We start from the raw sequence: 19,247 nt of genomic DNA on the forward strand, positions 1-19,247 counted from the left end.
TTGAATTGTTATCTAAATAATTACAATTACAATTACTATCTACTTTGAATTTTTTTTATATATTTAGCTCTCCAAAATTTGGTGTGCAACCTTATTATTGCATGATTTTCCCCATTATATAAAATGTAACATTTATTTAAAGCATGACACCCAAGAAGTAGCATCATTTGGATACTTTCTACAACCTGGTGGGAAAATCTCAATTCTATTCTCAATTTTCATAAAAATTGTTACAGCCTACATTTGTCAAGCTCGACCATTTAATCTGTTACCCAAGTTATTTTGAACAAATAAATGTTTTACTTTCATTTATGAGAAATATGTTTATCTCCCAACAATAAACCATTTTGGCCAAAATCTGCCTTAATATAATCTTACTTAGGCTAAATTTGCAACCCCTGTTACCTATTCTGGTATATTATATATTTTCCAAACATTCCATTTGCAATAGAATATTATTTGCAAAAGGAATATTTGGAAATCTAAAACTGATATTTCCCATTGACATATTAAAGCAGAATATATAAAATAACCATCTTAAGACCAATAATTTTGTGAAACATGTAAGACTTCTGTACAGTATATATATATATATATATATATATATATATATATATACAGGTGCATCTCAATAAATTAGAATGTCGTGGAAAAGTTCATTTATTTCAGTAATTCAACTCAAATTGTGAAACTCGTGTATTAAATAAATTCAATGCACACAGACTGAAGTAGTTTAAGTCTTTGGTTCTTTTAATTGTGATGATTTTGGCTCACATTTAACAAAAACCCACCAATTCACTATCTCAACAAATTAGAATATGGTGACATGCCAATCAGCTAATCAACTCAAAACACCTGCAAAGGTTTCCTGAGCCTTCAAAATGGTGTCTTAGTTTGGTTCACTAGGCTACACAATCATGGGGAAGACTGCTGATCTGACAGTTGTCCAGAAGACAATCATTGACACCCTTCACAAGGAGGGTAAGCCACAAACATTCATTGCCAAAGAAGCTGGCTGTTCACAGAGTGCTGTATCCAAGCATGTTAACAGAAAGTTGAGTGGAAGGAAAAAGTGTGGAAGAAAAAGATGCACAACAAACCGAGAGAACTTCACAAGGAATGGACTGAGGCTGGGGTCAAGGCATCAAGAGCCACCACACAGAGACGTGTCAAGGCATTTGGCTACAGTTATTGTATTCCTCTTGTTAAGCCACTCCTGAACCACAGACAACGTCAGAGGTGTCTTACCTGGGCTAAGGAGAAGAAGAACTGGACTGTTGCCCAGTGGTCCAAAGTCCTCTTTTCAGATGAGAGCAAGTTTTGTATTTCATTTGGAAACCAAGGTCCTAGAGTCTGGAGGAAGGGTGGAGAAGCTCATAGCCCAAGTTGCTTGAAGTCCAGTGTTAACTTTCCACAGTCTGTGATGATCTGGGGTGCAATGTCATCTGCTGGTGTTGGTCCATTGTGTTTTTTGAAAACCAAAGTCACTGCACCCGTTTACCAAGAAATTTTGGAGCACTTCATGCTTCCTTCTGCTGACCAGCTTTTTAAAGATGCTGATTTCATTTTCCAGCAGGATTTGGCACCTGCCCACACTGCCAAAAGCACCAAAAGTTGGTTAAATGACCATGGTGTTGGTGTGCTTGACTGGCCAGCAAACTCACCAGACCTGAACCCCATAGAGAATCTATGGGGTATTGTCAAGAGGAAAATGAGAAACAAGAGACCAAAAAATGCAGATGAGCTGAAGGCCACTGTCAAAGAAACCTGGGCTTCCATACCGCCTCAGCAGTGCCACAAACTGATCACCTCCATGCCACACCGAACTGAGGCAGTAATTAAAGCAAAATGAGCCCCTACCAAGTATTGAGTACATATACAGTAAATGAACATACTTTCCAGAAGGCCAACAATTCACTAAAAATGTTTTTTTTTTTATTGGTCTTATGATGTATTCTAATTTGTTGAGATAGTGAATTGGTGGGTTTTTGTTAAATGTGAGCCAAAATCATCACAATTAAAAGAACCAAAGACTTAAACTACTTCAGTCTGTGTGCACTGAATTTATTTAATACACGAGTTTCACAATTTGAGTTGAATTACTGAAATAAATGAACTTTTCCACGACATTCTAATTTATTGAGATGCACCTGTGTGTGTATATATATACACACAGTTGTGCTCAAAAGTTTGCATACCCTGGCAGAAATTGTGAAATTTTGGCATTGATTTTGAAAATATGACTGATCATACAAAAAAAACCAAAATAAACTGTCTTTTATTTAAGGATAGTGATCATATGAAGCCATTTATTATCACATAGTTGTTTGGCTCCTTTTTAAATCATAATGATAACAGAAATCACCCAAATGGCCCTGATCAAAAATGTACATATCCTTGAATGTTTGGCCTTGTTACAGACACACAAGGTGACACACACAGGTTTAAATGGCAATTAAAGGTTAATTTCCCACACCTGTGACTTTTTAAATGGCAATTAGTGCCTGTGTATAAATAGTCAATGAGTTTGTTAGCTCTCACATGGATGCACTGAGCAGGCTAGATACTAAGCCATAGGGAGCAGAAAAGAACTGTCAAAAGACCTGCATAACAATGTAATGGAACTTTATAAAAATGGAAAAGGATATAAAAAGATATCCAAAGCCTTGAAAATGCCAGTCAGTACTGTTCAATCACTTATTAAGAAGTGGAAAATTCAGGGATCTCTTGATACCAAGCCAAGAAAGTTTTCAGCCACAACTACCAGAAGAATTGTTCGGGATGCAAAAAAACCCCCACAGGTAATCTCAGGAGAAATACAGGCTGCTCTCGAAAAAGACGGTGTGGTTGTTTCAAGAAGCACAATACGACGATACTTGAACGAAGCCTTGAATGCATATTTTCAAAATCAATGCCAAAATTTCACAATTTCTGTCAGGGTATGCAAACTTTTGAGCACAACTGTGTGTGTGTGTGTGTGTAAAATACAATATTTTATATATATACATACACACTGTACAATACTGTGCAAAACTGCCAACCTCATAAAATAAACAGAAAACAAAACAGCTCATGTTGAACAAACATTTCCTGAAGTTTAAGCACCTCCTTTCACTGACCATTTGTTTAAAAAAAAAATTTTTTTTTTATATATATATATATATATACAGTGGTGTGAAAAAGTGTTTGCCCCCTTCCTGATTTCTTATTTTTTTGCATGTTTGCCACACTTAAATGTTTCAGATCATCAAACAAGTTTAAATATTAGTCAAGGATAACACAAGTAAACACAAAATGCAGTTTTTAAATGAAGGTTGTTATTATTAAGGGAAAACAAAATCCAAACCTACATGGCCCTGTGTGAAAAAGTGATTGCCCCCTAAACCTAATAACTGGTTGGGCCACCCTTAGCAGCAACAACTGCAATCAAGCGTTTGCGATAACTTGCAATGAGTCTTTTACAGCGCTGTGGAGGAATTTTGGCCCACTCATCTTTGCAGAATTGTTGTAATTCAGCCACATTGGAGGTTTTCGAGCATGAACTGCCTTTTTAAGGTCATGCCACAGCATCTCAATAGGATTCAGGTCAGGACTTTGACTAGGCCACTCCAAAGTCTTCATTTTGTTTTTCTTCAGCCATTCAGAGGTGGACTTGCTGGTGTGTTTTGGATCATTGTCCTGCTGCAGAACCCAAGTTGGCTTCAGCTTGAGGTCACGAACAGATGGCCGGACATTCTCCTTCAGGATTTTTTGGTAGACAGCAGAATTCATGGTTCCATTTATCAAAGCAAGTCTTCCAGGTCCTGAAGCAGCAAAACAGCCCCAGACCATCACACTACCACCACCATATTTTACTGTTGGTACGATGTTCTTTTTCTGAAATGCGGTGTTACTTTTACGCCAGATGTAATGGGACACACACCTTCCAGAAAGTTCAACTTTTGTCTCGTCAGTCCACAGAGTATTTTCCCAAAAGTCTTGGGGATCATCAAGATGTTTTCTGGCAAAAATGAGACGAGCCTTAATGTTCTTTTTGCTCAGCAGTGGTTTTCATCTTGGAACTCTGCCATGCAGGCCATTTTTGCCCAGTCTCTTTCTTATGGTGGCGTCATGAACACTGACCTTAACTGAGGCAAGTGAGGCCTGCAGTTCTTTGGATGTTGTTGTGGGGTCTTTTGTGACCTCTTGGATGAGTCGTCGCTGCGCTCTTGGGGTAATTTTGGTCAGCCGGCCACTCCTGGGAAGGTTCACCACTGTTCCATGTTTTCGCCATTTGTGGATAATGGCTCTCACTGTGGTTCTCTGGAGTCCCAAAGCTTTAGAAATGGCTTTATAACCTTTTCCAGACTGATAGATCTCAATTACTTTCTTTCTCATTTGTTCCTGAATTTCTTTGGCTCTCGGCATGATGTCTAGCTTTTGAAGATCTTTTGGTCTACTTCACTTTGTCAGACAGGTCCTATTTAAGTGATTTCTTGATTGAGAACAGGTGTGGCAGTAATCAGGCCTGGGTGTGGCTATAGAAATTGAACTCAGGTGTGATAAACCACAGTTAAGTTATGTTTTAACAGGTGGGGCAAACACTTTTTCACACAGGGCCACGTAGGTTTGGATTTTGTTTTCCCTTAATAATAACAACCTTCATTTAAAAACTGCATTTTGTGTTTACTTGTGTTATCTTTGACTAATATTTAAACTTGTTTGATGATCTGAAACATTTAAGTGTGACAAACATGCAAAAAAATAAGGAACCAGGAAGGGGGCAAACACTTTTTCACACCACTGTGTGTATATATATATATATATATATATATATATATATATATATATATATATATATATGTGTGTGTGTGTGTGTGTGTGTGTGTGTATTTTAGGAGATTCAGGCCCTAGTTTTAAACCTTTTCATGATGTGTTTATTAAAAACATATTGGAACCAGGCTTTTAGGAGGGCAGCAAACAACAATCGCAAGCGCAGCAAAAACCAGAGCCTTGTTGCAGTTAGAAAACTTCAGTTAACAAATGGAAATTAATGGGGGGCTTTTAATAGCTTGGGCATGCAGCATTTAAATGGCAAATGCTGGAGGCATCTGGAACAGTTCAGTTGCGGGATGTGGACAGCATGTTAGTGTGTACTCACGGCTGGCTGTGAATACATGTGTGATGCATAATTGTTCGTGTGTGAGTGTGGAAGCAAACAGGTGACAGCTGTGCAGAGTGGTCTGGCAGCTTTGTAACGTTGCTTGTTCGATATGAACCATCAGGCAAGATGGCCTGATGGAATATTAATCAATCTCACTGATCAATGAGGAACTATATTGACACTATTCACAAATGGCATCCCTACTGAAACAACCAGCTTAGACCTGCAGGATTTTACATGCTGGCTTAGGCTTGTCTAGCTGGTAAACCAGCAAAAAACCAGGTCTTTTCATTCAGGATGGCCAAAGCAAACCATTTCTTAAAGGTTCTATAAGCAATGTTAGCCATTTTGGGTCTTCTGTCAGATTTTTTCCCCCAAACATTTCATTTTCAGCTTCCTAATGTATTATTAACGTAATATTCTAAAGTATTAGAGAGCAATATTTTTAAAAGTCTCTGATTTTGGTGGAGGAAAACGCTGTTCCAGTGTGGATGAGCAAAATCAATGCATATTGTAATTGATTCATTTAACTGTATTAGTATTGACGTGACCTTAGGTACCCTTGTACCACTGAGATCACTGTAAGCAGAGATGGAGCAGGAGAGCAGCAGAGCATCATCTCAATATCATCAGAGTTGTCAAAAAATAATGGTCAAAAAATAGCTTTGCACAAAATGACAACCACTTGAAGCTAAATATGTGCTAAACTTGAATGATCTGCTTCAATTACCACGCTCTCAGCTTCCTGCTTCCCATATATGGGCAGCAAAATAATTGACAGGCAGAAAGTGCATCAATGAGCATGTTTAGATGCACAAACTTACAAAGATTATGCTTAAAAAGCCAAAAATGTGTTAAGTCATGTAAACACCTTAAGCAAAATTATCAGCACAGATAGATTTTTGCCAATTACCCTGATTTTGCTCAGCATGTAAACACATTTACTGGCTTTCTTACTGTCTTATCCAATGTGCACGTGTTGTGCGCAAGCCTGTTTACATTTTGACATCAAAACCAGAGAATTGAAACCTAATGACTTCAAATGTCATGTAAATGTCGGTTTCTTGCATTTTTTTTTTTTTTTTTAAAGCTGCACTATGTAAGATTTTTTGGTTAAAAATGAACAAATTGCCATTATTGATTGAGTACATAAACAATCAGTGTTCAAAACAATGTCCTTACCTTACCCTGGCTCACTACGGTAAGCCTATAAAAATGACTTGTATTTTGAGCTGGTGGGTTGGATTTGGCGCAAAATCCCTGGTTTACGCTTGTGTCAGTACATCATGCCCGTAAACAAAGAAAGGAAGATTACTCGTGTGTTGACCGATCGTGATGTATCTACGTTGTTGGAGGAAGTTACTGTGACATTTACTAATATGTATTCTGAAACTGACTTCTTGTAACTGTTATATTGCATATTTAAGCATATAATTTTCATGTTTAATAAAGTATATTTTATCCCCATCATTATTGAACCCTCGTTTTATGTTTTTAGACACGTTCATGGACCGATGACCCCAGCCGCAGACTAGAAATGTAACAAAACACTATAATAAACAGCTGAATAAACTATTTAAGGGAAAAAGTCAAACAGAAAGCACTGGAACCAAATCTGGGGCAATAACCGAAAACAGTGCTAAACTGACCCACAAGACACAGGAGAAATAACAATGAACCAACGAAGACTAGACCAACACAAGGAGAATATAAGGGGAAGGAAATGAGGAGGGTAACAAGGGGAAATCAGTGAGAGCACCTGACATAACAAGGACTAAACTAGGAGGAGGGGTGAGGGAACGAGGAGGCGGAGACAGGTAAGCACATGGCTAAACACAAAGCCATGTGCAGACAAACATAAGAGAAAACCAACAAACACACAAAAAAAGAAGACTAAATTCAGAATCCTACCACACAGGAAGAAAACAAGACAAAAGTGGCAGGACCCTGACAGTCATAGACATACTTTTGCAGTATTACGGTTCACTTACATTATCAACTGAGGTTGTATAATATAAAAAAATAAAAAAGTCATCCATTGAACTCGTATCAGCCATATCACGAGTTTCACCTCTTAAATTGTGTGGTAAAAAGTATAGTACAATACAAACATTAACAGTAGATAAAACACTTGAATAATCATATTAAAAAACTGGTGGTGATTGAGGTGATTGAGTCCCCTGTTCTCTATGTAAAAATGTATTTGAGTGTAATGTCAGAAAAGCACTATAAGTGCAAAATGCATTCATTCAAAATATGTAAATAAGAGTGTTTTTTTTATATTCATCAAAGCAAGTGATATTTCAGTTTTAAATGTTTAACTGTATAACATAATATCAACATGAAAATAGCACGTTATGAGTCCGGCTCTGAGTATCTACCAGTCAAGATCACACACAGGAGATGTCAAGGTAAACTCAAATTATGAGATTCATCCATCAGAAGAGCATGCCGAAACACGACTGACGTAAAGCGTGCTTCCGCAAATTGCTCGCAATTTTAAGTTTCAACCACAGATGTCGCTAGAGAGCACAAAGTTATGTAGTGCAGCTTTAAAGAAATTATTTTTTATGGTTATCAGTGTTTTGCTGTACATGTAAAAGCATCCATTGTCTTGTGAAAACCTGACCGTGACTCATGGTCCCAATTTTGTGGCTGTTTATGGTTGTCACAGAGACAGGGGTGATATTTCAGGACACCTATTTAAGGTCCCTTAGTCCCTTAGTGTCAGACATTTTTATCCACAGTGACAAATGAGAACGATGCAAGTAGAAATACTTGTACTTCAATGGCCTTGCTCATTTGTACCAATTTAAGTGAAATAAAAACAGATAAAACTAATTAGTAGAAATCTGGCTCTGTGGTCATGTTGTGCGATAATAATCAGAGAGCTTCACGGATCACCGGATAATTACATGCTAAAGATAAGACTGAGGTGCATGATGAGTTTCCTTTCTCTTTTATATGTGTTTCCATTTTAGAAGCGTAGCCCAAGGCTCTGTGCGGCGTTCTCTTTGAGGCCTGTCCTCTCAACTGAATTACTGTCTAAATGTAATGCTAAATAAAAACGAAAGAGGGGTGGAAGATTTGTCTGCGAGCACAGACCCTAACATACAGAGCAGCTATTGGCTAAAAACAGCGATGGCGCCATGGAGGAAATGAGCCTTACAATTCAGCATGGCCTGTCTTGCCTCCTTAATTAACCTACATTTTGTTTATAAGACACAGAAATGCAAACACAATGGGCTGTTGCACAGGCACTTACGGTATATGCATACAAATACTGCACATGTATTATCAGCCAGATGCCATTTATGCCAGTATGAATGCATAAGCAGTCACACGTCATTGGAATATTTCATATGAGCACTCCGACAAGACACTGCTTTGGATATGCATCCCGCCCAGATACTCATGTATTCACACACATCCAATAAAACCCAGCTTAAAGACTAATTTATCAGTGCTGCTAACCTGCAAGTGTTTACAGAAGTTTTTAAGGGCAGAACAAGGTCAAGTCTCAGGTGGGAATAAGCAGAGATTTGAGTTTAACAAGGCCTGGCAGAAGAGCACAAGCCTTAGCTACTTCACTGTAAGAGCGAGCAAGAACTGGGTGGTCTAGTCTAAGCCAACTGTACCATTAGCTTCCTCTGAGTACAACTCGTGCCAAGTCAGGAATGATGAGTGCCTGGCAGCCTCTCGCTGCAAAATTTGACTCCGCCTTACTACAATTTCCCATTTCTCCAAGGAATAGATCTTTTTGCATGCTGAGCACCCCAAGCTGCTTGGTTGTTTATGTGAGTGAGTGATTATTATTCCCTCAAAGAGATACAGAGAATGGCAGCAGGCGAAAATGCAACTGTATCAGCAGTGCATTGTGTCTACCAAGCAAAAGAGACTGATCTGCTCTTCCCCACGCTGACAGATCAGTCTGCCGGACTAGCTTTATTTGATTTAATCCCGACCTACACAGCCGGGTAGACTTGTACTAAATAATGCATGCACTTCTAAATCCCTTTTGACTTGTTCATTCGTTAGGGTGGATAAAAAAGTAGGTTTATTGCAAGCCCTTGCAAAAAAACAAACAAAAAACTCAACAAGCCTGAAACACAACAGCATACATATCCCAAAAAAAAATTCACAGATAAAATCTTCTTTTTTTCTTCATCTATGGTCCATTGTCATCATGCAACTGACGCTGTTTTCTACAGAGCCACGAAGACTGAAAAAAAAAAAAAAAAACCTGTCTAGCACAAACATAAATTTGTGGGTTTCAGCATAGTTTGAAAAGGTTGTGTTTACAGCTGGCTGCAACACATTTCAAAAGTGGCTCACAATGAGTAGACAATGTCAGAATAAGGTCTGAGCCCAAAATAAGCAAAGCAGACAGAAAAAAGTGTCCACCATCCTGTCCTAGACAATTTGAGACTCTACCACAAGGAAATTATGATTCGACACATCTACTAAAACAAATATCAGTATTTGTAGCTATCCCTGCTGAAAACAGACTGATCATCTCATGGGAAAATTAATTTGTTTTTGTTTGGTTTGGTTGTTTTTTTGTCTGCTAAAATTGGTCTATGCTTTCAGAATTTCTGAATTGCCAGTGGCCAAAGCCGGAACTACAGTTGTGCGCATGCAGTCCTGAGACCAAAACTGCGTTCTTTCACTTACTTCTTTGAATAGATGTGACGTGAATATCACAGTGTGTCCAATTCAAAAAAATAAAATAAATTTGAGTAGTGATTATAGGGCTACAACTAACGATTATTTTTATAATCGACTAATCTAATGATTATTAGAACGATTATTCGACTATTCGGGCGATTATTGCAACGATTAATCATCAGCTCTTAACCAACTATTCAGCTTGTGCCTCGACTTAAAAAGTTGAATTTAACGTGCTTACTAACAATAAAAAGGACAAAATCATCTTTTAAAAATACCTCTAAATGACATTCACCTAATTACAAGGAAAAAAACTTTGATTTTTTAAAAGTTTAATTCAGTAAAAAAAAAAATCACTGCAAAAAAATAACAGAAGCATAGAAAAGAAACTTGAAATAGAAACTTAAAATAGAAACTTGAGAATCAACATATAAGATATTTAGACTTGCTTTCAGAGAATATATCTTGAATATAAGTGTATTTTGTATATAAGTGTATTTGTTTCACTTAAGAAGAAAACATATACTCATATTCAAGATCTATTCTCTGAAAGCAAGTCTAAATATCTTATATGTTGCTTATCAGGTAAATGCATCTTGTTTTAAGGATTTTTAGATATTTTAAAATATTTCAGTATTAAATATTGTATTCAACATTTTCAGATGACATTTTTTCTTCTGCAGTATAGCTCCTAAAGTAAATGTACGTGGTTGTAAAGGAGTTTTAGATATTATTTTGGAAAAACAAGCCAAAAAAAGACTAATCAAAAGCGTATTTTGTTGCAGTGTATAATGGGCTAAAACTACTCTCTCACCTTTTTGTTAACTTTGATCCATCTTTAACTCACAAAAAACAAACACTCTCTTCTTAATAGAGCTGTGTATTGCCGATTTTCTTCAGGATAAGATACACACCGTGACACATACAGTATATTATGACTCAATACATTGCGAGCCACGTTATAGCTAATATAGCTGCAGCAAACGCACGAGGGACAAGTGTCCCCGCACCAGACTGTGCATCAGTCGGATGCAGTTTCAATCTCTCCTCCTTAGATCGGGTCACTTCACGGGACTCATAGAAGCGGCGATGACTGCACAGTGAAATGACAGTTTCGGAGTTTGTTTATTTACATGACCCCGTTGGCCGCTTCCTTGTTATTTGAACTTTAATAAAGGATGGATTAAAGATATAACACCGGTGTGTTTCCTTTATAGATGCTCTGACATTCAAGTTTGACAGATCCAGCTCCGCTTTATTTCACGATGACACTGCTTCTGTATTTACTTATTTAGTATATTTGCATTATAATTTCTTCATACTTTGTGATCTACATCATTGTTGATAATGTAGACTAATCGTTTCAACCCTAAGTGATTACATTAATATATCTAACCCTAGTGTGAACCCTAAATCTAACACTAATTATAACAGTACTGAAACCAATACAACTTTCTTTCATTTTGCAGCAGAAGTCTGGAATTTTATTTCAGAACTGGGGCAGTCATCACTTGCAATTGTGAGAAGTTATTTTCTGCAGCTCATTTAATTTCTGTAGTTGGTTCCTTAATAGTCTGCAACCAACAAAAGATCCCTGCTGCCTATGCACAGTTTACTATCTACCTTTAATGGTTCAAAACGTTTAGGAACATCTTATTTAAAAAACAAAACAAAAAAAGCAACACAAATATTCTTCACAGAATATTCAATTTCCTCTCTCTTTAATAAACTACACTTAAACATACAAAGTACATTTACTGCATGTCAAGTTTAGCATGACAGTAGACCCATTAGCCAGAGGTTTAACATTTTAATCTCTGAGCCTCTAAACTGAGAGCAAAGAAAGCAATTAGCATGCTGTTAGTGCTCAATCAAGCCTTTTGTTGCCTGCTGCTGAAAGAGCGGGACAAGGCTTTGAGGATAGCTGAAAGGTCACTATGCCTCTCCCCTGCCATTTAGTGCTGATCATGAAAAAGAACGTAATCAACTGGAATGGCCTTCTTCCTATTACGCTTTTACCACTGCAAGCTCTGCGCATATACTCCACAAAACCCCCAAATCTGAACTAGGATTATGATACCATTTCTCTGTGGAATGATATCCTTAAAGGGATAGTTCACCCAAATTGAAAATGTCATCATTTGCTCACCCTCATGTTGTTCCAACCCTATATGAAGAAATTTTTGAAAGATTTTCATGCAGTTACAAAGAATGGGTACTGGAGCTTTCAAACTTCAAAGAGGATGCAAAAGCACCATAAAAGTATCATAAAAGTCGTCCATATGACTTGTGTGTTGTATATATAATTACTCTAAAGCCATTCAACAGCATTGGGATAGACTGAAATGTATGTTATTTAGTGAAAATCTTGACATCCACCCAAGCTCTACTTGGTGCATTCATGAGAGTTCACTGAGAGAAGATTTGATGTCTCATTTGTGAACTAATCATTCCTTTGTGTCTGATCTTTTCAATGAATCAGTTAATCCAGTTCCAAAAACCAGTATAAATGATGGACTGATTCGGTTCTTGAGAGGCTAACAGCTCTTTGGAGATGAAGATCATCAGTGAATAACAACTTAAATTGCAGTCTGTTTCTGATACAAATTATTGCAGGGCTTCAGAAGACCTGTATAAATAACACCCAAGTCGATTGGACTAATTTTAGGATAATTTTATGGTCGTTAAGCATCCTTTTTGAAGCTTGAAAACTCCAGTCTCCATTCTTTGTAATTGCATGGGGAAAACTCATTTTCTCCTTTTGTGTCCCATGGAGGAAAGAAGGTCATACAGGTTTGGAACAACATGAGGGTGAGTAAATGATGACATCATTTTCATTTTTGGGTGAACTATTCCTTTAAACTAAACACCAAAGAGTGCTTCATTTTAATGCAACAGATTTAAGTAGTCTCGAATTATAACCAAAGTAGTCACAGTTCAGATGTTTTGATTATTTATAATCTACCACAGACAATGAGATGCTTTCTGACTGGATTAAGAGATGTGGGCTATGACTCACAATATCCACACCCACTCACAGCTGATCCATCAGAGAGGTGAGAAACATCCAGACACGTCTACATTCACACATTCCCAGCATGCCTCTGTCCACCCATATACCCCCTCAGCCACATACCCCCCCGGTCATAGCACATTCACTGCAGTGTGAGTGGACCCCAATAATGCCAAACATTCTGATGAGAACAACAAAGAAAAGCTCTGTTCTGCACCACCAGCAAATCTTCTTTCTTGTCACAGTGCCTGAGAAAGAAAACAAACTGCTAAAATTTCAAGTAAATTATTCATGCAGTGTTGCTCTGGAACACACTCTACAAAATCAAGCAGTGATTCAGCATTAGACATAAAAATAAAGCCAGTTCAGAGGAATCTCTACAAAACATCTCTAATCTCTATCTTCCATGGAACACAAATAGAGATGTATATGTCCGTGCAAGTCAATCTTCACTTTCATTGCATCTTTTTTCCATACAATGAAAGTGAATGGTGACTGTGGCCAACATTCTGCCTAACATCTCATTTTGTGTTCCATGGAAGAATGAAAGTCATTTGGGATTGTAACAACATGAGGGGGAGTAAATGATTTTCATTTTTGCGTGAACTACAGTATTCGTAAAGAGATAGGTCACCCAAAAATGAAAAATATCTCATAATTTACTCACCCCCATGCCATCCCAGATGTGTACGACTTACTTTCTTCAGCTGAACACAAACAAAGATTTTTTTGAAGAATATTTCAGCTCTGTTGGTCCTTTCAATACAAGTGAATGGTGGCCAGAAATATGAAGGTCCAAAAGCATATAAAAGCAGCATAAATGTAATCCATAAGACTCCAGTGGTTTAATCCATATCTTCAAAAGTGATATTTTACTATAAATCTCCACTTTCACTTTCATTCCCAGATGTGAAATAGTGATGGGAAGTCAGATTCTTTTGCGCGAACTGGTTCTTTCGGACAGTTCGTTTCAATGAACCGGTTAAAAAAAACTATTCACCAATTCTTTTACGTCATCACATAATGACATCACTGTACATAATGATAATACCCCGACGTCAAGGAATACTCACTCAAACACATTCAATAAAGCCATATGTAAGCGCATATTGCTGATTATTTTATTCAGTTATTTTATAATAATAAGGGTGTTTAATGGTAAGGGTGTCATCATTAGCCTAGTTTCCATCCACTTTTCGCGCTATTTTGTTATCGACAAAATAAAAATGCGTAAAACAAATTGTGCGAAATTTGCCGTCTTCTGCCTGTTTCCATTCAAATGGCCTTTTATCGATAAAAACGGTGTGCGTGATGACGTCATGCCTAAAAAACACTTTGTCGCATAAGTTTTGGTTTATCGCAAAAGAAATCTGCCCTTAAGCCGTTTCCATACAGAAATGTGTGTTTATCGCTAATTCCCCTCCCAGATGTCCCTAATTTCTTTCTTCTGAAATTTTGGTAAAATGGGGAGAGTATTGAGACAATTCATTGAAATTAGCCAGCTTACTGTCATTTTAATTTCACAAATAAAAGCAATCAGAAGAGGAATTGCAATCAAAAGGGGAACAGTTGCCCTTCTGATAGGACTGTAATATTGGTCCTGATGTTGCGCCTATCGCAGGTTGCCACCGGTTCCGACCCGAATCGTCATGGCCCTGTTCAAGACCATCCATTGATGTGTATATGCTGTGTGCACAACTGTTAAAGAAAAATGTATGCAGTGTAATATCAGGGTTTACATATGATACATTCCTGATATTCAATAGGCTATTTTGAACAATCATCTAATCTTAAGCATTGCCATCACAACTACATTACGTCCCGCATATTTGTCCAGCAACTTTTAACGACCAACTAAAATTAAACACATTAATCTAAAATGAATTTGAGTGTCATAATGCAATTTACATTTTTTGAAGAAAATGTGATCCGAGGTAAAGAGTGTTAGATTTAAAATATTTAAACTTTTTAAAATGTTCAAAAGCTCGTTTTCTGAAAGTTAACTCAGCATTGGACAAATAGTTCCGATAGTTTATAGTCTTTAAAAAAGTGCAGAATGTTCTGATAATGTAATTCAGCCGACTTTTTTTGTCTACAGAACAGGGTTAATCTAATTTAAGTTTGTGTAAAGAAAATGCAATTATATAAGTCTAAAAATATATATTTTTTTGTTTGGTAATTAATTGTTTTAATTTAATGCTTTTTTTTTTTTTTTGTTTCGTAATTTATTTAATTTCATACAGGGAATTTTGCCGGCATTTTTTCAAAAGTAAACTAAACAATAATTTTATAGAATTGGGCCATGTAAGTGTTCCACTGATGTTTTTTCCTAGTATTGTGTATTTATTTTTAATTTAAAACAACTTTGTGCACAGAAATGATATGTTTTTTGTATTGCAGGCTAATTCCGTGACTGCCGTCTATTATTTTGAATGGTGTGTAAAAGCAACATTAATAAATAAACGGATGTCTACCATGATTAAATTAATCGCAAAGAGTGGCTATTCATTTGTTCTCCGTGCACTTGTTGATGTGCATGATACGAGATATTTGTGTTGGCACTCCTGGAAGTGTCATGTTTGCAGCATCGGATCTATATGCCGTTAAGATCAATCCATAATCACGTACAATAAATTAGCTTTCAAGGATGTATACCTTGTCGTCATGATTAACACAGGCTAACGATTGGGGTAAACTCTGTCATGTGACACTACATTTTTGCATTAATGCCAATTTTATCGACAAAAAGTGTTTCCAAACCAGTTTTTCGTGATATCTGAAGTATTGACATAGAGTTTATGCACTAGAGTTAAACTGAAAAATATTATGGTGACATTTGTGAAATTTTAGCGATAATTTGCGTTTCCATCAACTTTATTTTTGATGCGCTAAAAATGTTTTCACAAAACATCCTTGGATGGAAACGTAGTTAGTGTTTAATTCAGTGATCTTACATCTTGGTTAAGTTTCCTGCATTAAAGTTTTGCACATAAAGTACCCAGTACTGACAATGATATATAAAAGCGGATGTTCTACGTGTCTACATCATATAAAGTGATAAACTTAATCAACTCACCCTTTTTACAGAAACCATGTTTCAGCTCATAACAACTTCATATATAATCTGCATGCACAATTCTCAATAGTAAAATTAATTTACATCTCTTGACTAAAATGTTTCATACCCTCACTCAAATCCTCAGTTCACGCATGCTCATCAGCAGCTCACTCATCAGTTCTCAGTATTTCGAACCAGAAGAGGCGATTCTCAGTTCAGTGTACTGTTTACTTGAAAGCTGCTTTTCCCGGATCAGTGTACTGTTGAGAACTGTTGCGACGGATCATAATTCTATGTTGATAAAACAGTAATACAATCAAATCATAAACATATTTCCAGTATGTTTTGTTATACTTTCTGCTGCTCAGCAAAATATATCAGAAACATTTCGCCCACCCCTTAATCACACGGCACAGTGTCGGACACCTCTGAATGAGGCGATTCTCAGTTCAGTGTACTGTTCACTCGAGAGCTGCTGCAAGCGACTCATTGTACTGGTGACGTGAGAACTGTTGCGATTGGAGCATGCAGTCCAATTTTTGAACTAGTTGGATTGGTTCATTGCAAAGAAGAGTTATGAAAAGCAGATATCACCAGTTCTAGAATCATATTACTCCCTGTTACTGGCTCACTGTGAGTTGGAGTGTCAGGCACGTCCGAGAGATGGGTTAAGATAAGTAACTTGTGGATCAGTGTTGACTCAAGACGCAAACTGTTTGAAAAGATTCAGTCCGATTTGGTGAACTGGTTCAGCTTGTTCACTGAAATGAACCGGTTCAAAGGAATGATTCGTTTACAAACTGGACATCACTAACATGAAAGTTAAACTAAACAGGCACCACATGTGACTTTCAGATGTAAAAGTTAAAGTGGAGATTTAGAGCTGAGATATTCTTCTAAAAACCTTTGTTTGTGTTTGGCTGAAGAAAGAAATCATACACATCTAGAAGTAAATTTTTAGGTTTGGGTGAACAATCCCTTTAAGGTCTGCAAAAAATAAAAACATAATTTAAACCATCTCAAATGTTGCCATTGTATTTAACAGATGCCAGAGCTGAAAAATCAAGCCATTAGATGCATGGAACATCTGTCTCCCAAAAGCCAGCCAGCTGAAAAAGTCATCCAGCCACCGGAAAGCTGGTGCAATATAATCCTTGAGGGTCTTTTGTGGAGGCACAAATTTCCATTATATGTGATGGTTGTATGGTTGTATCCTTCCTTCTGGGCCAGATGATGTCAGCATACTGACAAGGCCCTGCTACTGTTGGCCATCCTGGGATGATCCTTTTACCCTGTGCAGCAGGGAAGTTGTCTGAACCAATCAATTAAACATGCCCCCTGAGAAAAGTTGGGGTTGAGACTGTAATTAGGGGGCTAAGTATGTAAACAAAGCTCCATGTATCACAGACATACAAATGATATGCAAAACAGCTGTGCACATACAGCCCAATCAGTGAATACATTCATACTTATAAGACTCATGGGAGAATTAAATTGGGTGATCTAAGGGGATGATTGAAAGTGCAGTACCTGATGTTGTGTGACTTGCGTTTGATCTCGTTCCAGCAGAGGTTCATGTCGTTGTCAGGATGTTTGTTCTTCTGCCCCCTGCACTGGGTCGGCAGCTCCTGCCCCTCAGGATCCACTGGCGACTGGCAGGGTACACAGTGGCATCCCGGCCACGAGGGCCGCCCTGCAGCTACAACACACACATTTCAACTCTCATATATTCACAATCAAATAGATATTATCACTATTATCTCTATTATTAATATTAACTCGATTGGCTACACTTAAGCAGCATGTCTCTGACAATAAAATTATTAAAATAAGGGTTGTCGATCACTAAAAAATTATGATGATTAATCAAATTAATCGCAAATAAATACACATATAAATATTTCTTTTGAGAAAAGCCCCTAAATGAAGATAATTCATTATTAAGACATTATGGATTTCTAGTGAAACACTGAATAGACAATAAAAAAAGTTGCTTTAGAAGTCAATATATTGTTTGTTTTATTTCCAAATCAATGAGCATAACCTATCACTGGCCTAAAGTATACAGCAATCTATTTTCATCAAGGTCTACTTAGTTATTGTTACTGTGTTCCATTTAAGCTATTTTATTAAATAAATTGTCTATATTAACCTCATGCGACCCTGTGGCCTCATGCGAGGACTCGCTATTTTGGATTCGCTAAATGCAACGCATAATTTAAATGAATAAAAACCGACTGAATACTGTTCACAAGGCTCTAGACTGTCATTTAAAGGGTTAACTTCTGCTGTACCAAGTCACGTGACACAACAGCAGGCCGTCGATTTTCTTGAAGCACTCTTACAGACGCAGCTCCAACAAAAGTGCCTCTGGTAAGAAATCTCTTTACGTTTTTTTCATTGAAACCTGTTTGGTTGTAAAGAAGAGCGTCTCTAGTTTCATTTGATATGCCACTTTAAAAAATCTGTTCATTTTTTGCACGTCAGCGCACTGATAAACATGATGTCCACATATGTGGAAACTCTTACAGCATTTCATCTAAAGTAGAAAAAACATGTTAGTTATTTTGAATAAACTAACACATCTGTTGGTCATTTTGCTTCATTTTAATATACATTTTGTTCTGTTTTATTTTGTTATCACTGTACAATACGATTCTATTCATTAACAATAGTAAATGCATTCCTATATATTTACTATGCATTTACACATTGAGAATAAATGGGTTCATTCAAAAGCTGAACATTTTTTCTTTCAGAGGCTTTATATGGAGTTAGGATGAAAAGAAAGTGCATTTCAAACTGTTCTGAGACCAGTGAAGACAGACAGTACACTGGAGGTTAAGTCATTCACTACATAGGGAGCAAGGGAGCATCCTATAGCTTTCTATGCAGCTAAGTGCATTCAGTCCTAAAATCAGTTTCAGGCTACAGATGATGTTTGGACCACTCAACATGTTTGGCAAACATGGAACAATAATCAGTACATAGTTTTGGTAACATGGTTGGCAGTCATTGGATGATGCAGGATATTACTTTGAATCAGAATTAATTATGCAAATTTCTGATATAATGTCTGTAACGTCTCAAAAACATGAATAACCAACACTCCTGGAAACATAATAAACAATTTTATGGAAAAAAATCTGACTTTCAATAGCTTAGTATTATTTACAATTTCACAACGTAGTCCCATTTTTAGGAAAACAATTTGCTCTAGAAACACTTGTTTATTAGGCGCTACTAGTTACAAATCAAAAAGGAAAATGGAAAATGCACACAGCAGTCACGCTCGGGTCTCACGGATCAGATGGACATCTTTTGGATTTTCCGTCGTGTCTCGATGTAAAAACTCAGTTTCAAGT

At 37.0% G+C, this 19,247-nt stretch overlaps 1 pseudogene; it reads right to left on the reverse strand.

Moving 5' to 3' along the window:
• LOC127412666 (dystrophin-related protein 2-like) overlaps positions 1 to 19,247 on the reverse strand; it is a 222,590-nt pseudogene that overhangs the window by 75,243 nt on the left and 128,100 nt on the right.

The sequence above is a fragment of the Myxocyprinus asiaticus genome, chromosome 22, assembly GCF_019703515.2.
Source record: "Myxocyprinus asiaticus isolate MX2 ecotype Aquarium Trade chromosome 22, UBuf_Myxa_2, whole genome shotgun sequence".
Lineage (NCBI taxonomy): Eukaryota > Metazoa > Chordata > Actinopteri > Cypriniformes > Catostomidae > Myxocyprinus > Myxocyprinus asiaticus.